Here is a 6,000-nt window from a genome sequence, read left to right as displayed (position 1 = left end):
TAGTAGAACCCGTCACTGACCGGCGGATTTGTCCGCCAGAAAAAGGCTCTGAGGAGCCGCTGTGGCAATGTAAATAACAGCTCTTCTTCGTGCCACACACGAAGAAGAGCCGACTTTGACAAAAAACATTACTCTGCCTAGTGGTCTGGGGGGGAATTGCTTGGCAACCATGCAACGCTTGGAAAACCATGAACGACGAGTCCTGCGTCACAACTGCGTGAAAAGCCGCAGACGCCGTTGCAGAAGCATGCGCCGGCCTTAAGACTTTCTCCAAATCAGCCACACATTGCAGAATTATGTGCATCCTCTCAAGCACACCCGTCTCATTAACCTGTGCCTGTCGTGTTTATCTCTGGCTGAACTCCGCTCTGGCCACGCTCCTTTTTTCAAATTCAATGCACACACTTCTGCACACTGTTTCGTTTATTTATGTCCTTAAGGCCAATTTATGCCTCTCCGTTTCTTCTATTACGGACAGATAAGACCGCCCTATCCGTCGTGAAACGCCCTCTCCGAATGCTTCGTACAGCTTTTCGTACACGTCTGATTTTTCTAACTATCCGTCTTCATGTTTGAGACCCGACGGACCGCTCTTGGCTGTGATTGGTCCGCGAACGACATCATTTCCGTATGACGTCATTTCCGTATTTCCGGACCTCAAACTTCCTGTTTACTTCCATGTAGCATCAAACCCAAACACAACTATGATTCTACGATTAATGTGACGTGTGTGTTAAGCCAGCGGAGTTGTCCGGCTGACGGTGGCTCGTTCGAGCACTGAGGGCATGTGTGCACGGTCACAGACGGTTATAACGAGCTTTCAAAACGGCGCTAGCAGGCTAGACTAGCGGGCTAGGCTAGCCACCATGCTAACTGTGGTGGTAACAGTGCAAGAACCCGCCGTCACGACTTTAATTCCACTTCTATCATGACACTGTTTCTATAATACCGTCAGGTTAGAAGCAAACACTGGATAGTAGTAGTTAGTGTCGGGAGTTCCTGCTGACTGTGTGTGGAAGCTGGGGGGAGCTAGGTCCGTGTAGCTTCTAGCTACATGTAGCCTCAAGCAGATTCAAGCTGTGGAATCAGCAACACAGTTCGGAAACAAGACCGGGGAACCGCTGCGCTAAGAAACGATTACATCAGCATTTTGACCCGCTGGGTGTCACTTTATTTAGTTCTGTTAGTTGCCATGGTTCAGTGTGTGGGACGCAAGCTAACATGTCAACAGAGACACGTGGACTTCTTCTTCCCAAATGGGGTAGGCTTCTCTGAGCTCGTCTTCCGTTGCGCCACCTATGGGTTTGGCGGTGAATTTTTTCCGGACGTAGACTGACGGAGAAGTAAAAATCTAAAAGAGTCTTTGCCCCCTGCTGAGAACTCTCCGAGAAACGGACACATAGTAGTATATAAGAGCCTTTAGTTAAACATTGTTAGTTTGTGTTCTTCCGGCATTTGACGCTGAGTATCTTGGTTTTCATCTGTTTTGCCTTGTTTGAGTTAAATAGTTATTCCTGTTAAACCCCTGAGTGAGTTAGTTCAACCTCCTTGTTTGTTTGTCATTTCCCTTTAGTTGGGGGGGGGGGGGGGGGTGTACGTAGCTGGAGATTGAATGTCTGAAGGGGTACGGGACTGTAAAAAGTTTGGGAACCACTGGCCTACTGAATATAAAATTCAATTCATGCACTTACACTTACATTTTATTGAATAAAACAATATAAAAATAAAAATAACAATTTGTAAAGGACTTTTTGAATGGATGGTAACTTTTAATATATTTTTAAAAAATCCCATTTGAGAACCACTGCCATAGACTGATATATAAACGCTGGGACACACCCTCAATTCTCAGTCGAACGAAAGTCCAGAGCCGATAAGGTTGGAAGAAAGACGAAGTTGTAATAACAACATGATGGATCACAAAAATAATACATGGATGTAGACAACTCCAATAAACACTAAGGAAATAAATATGTAATTTGATATGTAAGTTAAAACAATCAGTTTATCTATAAGAAATTCGCTAAAAATCACAAGGCACAGTTCATTTATAAAAAAAGACTTTGTAGACGTCACAAAGTAGTAATAACAAGATTTATTTATAAATTTATCATTTAAGTCCAATAAAATATAATATTTTCATAGATATACGGTATCATGAATGATAATATATATAAATAAGTTTATTTTTATTCACAGTTATAGAATTTAAGGATAAAATTGGAATAGACAAGGGGGAGGAGTCTGTGAGAGGCAGCCTATAAATAGAGGAGCCCTCAGTTTCCTCACTCACTCTTGCTCTGAATGTTGTAGTGGAAGGACCTCACAGCTCAGATAGAAATATTTTTGCTTTAACACATGCCTAACAAGACCTGAAGAAGACCCACGAGGGTTGTGTTTCAGTTTTTGAACTTATTTTCAGTTTGTTTATTTGAGTTTTTTTATATTTGTTTTTTTTATTTAATTTCATGCTAAATACAACGGTTCCAAGTTGCTTTCTGCGCTTTGTCGAGTATTCTCCTCACAACCCTAGAGTTTTTTCCTGTCGTGCAGGCAGTGCCATCATATGTGATACCGACGCACATGTCCCAGCTTCGTCCCACTGAACTCAGATACACGTCCACGGAGCTGAAAATGTCCTCTGCAGTCGTAGTAGTAGGGAGCTCTCTTGTGTAGAGAAATTGTTCCTGCAAGTCCCCGTCCCAAACATGTTTCACGTATACGAGGTGAATTAATTGCAATCAGTGGATGGTAACAAACACAGATAACTAAAAGGTAAGTTAGAATAGTTTGGAGGTGCATTTTAAAACTTTCAGGCGAAGTAATGAAGGAAAGTGGCCACTTGGGGCGCACTAATATAAAATTATGATGTTTGAGGGCAGCAAATGAACATGAGTGAAATTTTTTTATTATTATTTATTTATTTTTTATTTTAAATGGTAAATTGAACACAAAACATGACAAACTGTCAAATTCAGAACCAGATCAATGGCAACTGCCGCAAACATTGCATATTTACGTGTGATTTATTGCTTGAGCAACAGCTCATTCACAGCTGTTGCGGACAGGCTTGATAAGATCAGCCGGCCCGAGAACTCTCTTCTTATGCCCCACGTGATGACAATCTCTGACACGTATCTGAGAAAAGCCTTGAACGTCCTCCACCACATTGGGGACCTCCACCACCACATCCTCCTCGGCGTCCTCCCTCTGGACCGCCTGAGGAGAGAATTGTAAATGCTTTTGTATTTAAATATAGCATTTCTAGCAATTAATGCATCTGTATCCACTTACCTGCAAATCCTCGAAAAGGGCTAAGAGGTCGTTTACGGTCGCCATAATCTGAGGAGAGAAATGATAAAAGGTTTTCTAATTATAAAGCACTTTTCTAGTCTTGATGACCACTCAGAGTTTACAGTACAGTTTTCCCACAGTACAAAATGTGGGATGCACTAGGCCAGAGGTTTTCAACAGCAACAACCTGTCTCATAAACTCAGGGTTGTTGAGCATGCAAGAAACAATTGTGGTTTGTTCAGGGGGCTGCTGCATCGGAAAATTGCCTGGTACCATCTGTGTCATCAGGTCTGGGTTACTTATAATGTAACAGGCCATCGGGGGTCCACCTGAGGAGGAAGGATACAGGCCAATAAGTTGTTGGCAGGTGTGGGACATGTGGTTCCACCATGCCACAGCCTGGCGATAAAATGTAGCATCTTATTGAGTGCAAGGGGCGAATAAAGTATGTAGTAGTCACATGACACATGCAGCAGAACAACAATGTGTTGTGTCTCTTCAACAGCAGGTGACACTGAATGCTTCAGTTTTCGTGACTGAAAAGCTATTAGCAAGTTAGATGGACAAACCAAGACATTTCACCCATTTTGAAGACCCTACCTCATGCCGAGAGCTACAGGTTCATCTGCCTTGCATTCTAAGTATATTAATCAGAGCGAGTTTCTTTCTTCAGGTTTTGCAGACGGGGTGACCACCTCTAAATCGAGTTACCTTCATGACTCATGTAACACAGAAACACGACCAGACTTCAGACTCAGTCCTCTTAGAATGTTAAAAAAGACGTCAAACCCTGAAACTCCCTGCAGTGCAAAAAGCAACAAAATAAATGTATGTTAAATATTCTTACTCATTGCATTAGCTGGTTGTATCGGTGTCTGACCGGTGCTGCCTGCTACAGTGGGGCTGGTGCTTGTGCTGATGCTGGTGCTGCCGCTGGTGCTGATGGTGTTTTGTTGCGGTGGTGACGAAGCAGAACTGGTCTGAGATGAACGGCCAACTGTTGATCTTAAGAGACAGCAGACATCAAATACTAATCTCACCACACGTAAGCGAGACCTCTTAACACAGATCTCACGGACTATACTTACTTTGGGATGTTCTCGATAACAAGATGAACGGTGTGTATGTCTTTGATACCATACTGCTTCAGAGTATTAGTATCCTTTAGAACTTTCCCTGTGAATATCAGCACCAGTTGGTTCTGGGGGGCCTCATATCTTTTAGATACTTCCCGTCTAAACTGGACACATGAGAAAATAAAGAATGATGGTAAATCACCAGCATCAAATGATAAAAGGTTTTCTATTTATAAAGTGCTTTTATAGTCTTGATGACCACTCAGAGTTTACAGTACAGTTTTCCCACAGTACAAAATGTGGGATGCACTAGGCCAGAGGTTTTCAACAGTGAACAATTTCATCATAAACGGAGGTTCAATGAATTCTAGAGCTTGCTCAGTGTCAAGACTTGCGAATTATAAACAAAACACTGCTTCAATTATTTTTAAAATGCCAACAAAATGGTATAATCGTAATTTCCCATCACTAATACTAACATTATTTTCAACTTTTCAAACATCTAATGTAACATTGATCAGAAACCCTACCATTTTGGGGTCGGCGTGGTTGGCCTGCAGGTTCTGGTCCTGGTCCTTCTGCGGGTTCTGGTTCGTCTGCGGATCCTGGTTCGTCTGCGGGTTCTGATAAGCCTGCGAGTTCTGCCGGTCCTGGTCCTTCTGCGAGTTCTGCCATTATCTGAGGAGAGAAATGTTTTGCATTTATAAAGCGCTTTTCTAGTGTTGATGACCACTCAGAGTTTACAGTACAGTTTTCCCACAGTACAAAATGTGGGATGCACTAGGCCAGAGGTAAGAAAAATATGTTTAAAATAATGTAAAGGTGCTGGTGATCGTGAGGTTAAACTTAAGTATGAAAATATCATATTTTATTGGACTTAAATTTATTGGACTTAAGTGATACATTTATAAATAAATCATGTTGTTATTACTACACTACTACTACGTAGTAGTAGACTACTACGACGTCTACAAAGTCTTTTTTTTTATAACTGAACTGTGACTTGTGATTTTAAGCGAATTTCTTATAGATTAAGATAGAGCAATTGAAAAAACGGCACATTGCAAGACCAGACATAATGGATCTTAGTATTAACAAAATTAAGCAGCAAATTCACACAATAGAGTGATTTAGTGAACAGTAAAGTGCTGTTAAGAAATGGGGCACTGTCTTGTAGCCCCATTACAACATAGTTAGAATGTTAACAGTGAACAATGTCATCAGAAACGGAGGTTCAATGAATTCTAGAGCTTGCTCAGTGTCAAGACTTGAGAATTATAAACAAAACACTCTTCACTAATTTTAAAATGCCAAAAAAAGGTTACTTTACCTCGGTAAAAAAACAAAACATTTCACAGTTATGGACATTTGGACATATGGCCAACAGTGGGCAACCTAAAACATTGTCGAAGAAAAATAAATGTACTTTAGAGAATCATTGAAAACCTTCTTACAGTCTTGAGTATTTTAACTTAAATTATGTTTTGATGGAACGAGCCTTGTACGTCCTCCACCACATTGGGGTCCTCCACCACCACATCCTCCTCAGCGTCCTCCCTCTGGACCGCCTGAGGAGAGAATTGTAAATGCTTTTGTATTTAAATATAGCATTTCTAGCAATTAATGCAT

Source organism: Limanda limanda, chromosome 11 (genome assembly GCF_963576545.1).
Source record: "Limanda limanda chromosome 11, fLimLim1.1, whole genome shotgun sequence".
In the NCBI taxonomy this organism is placed as follows: domain Eukaryota; kingdom Metazoa; phylum Chordata; class Actinopteri; order Pleuronectiformes; family Pleuronectidae; genus Limanda; species Limanda limanda.
The sequence above is the reverse complement of the archived record's forward strand: the minus strand, read 5'-3'. Positions refer to the sequence as shown.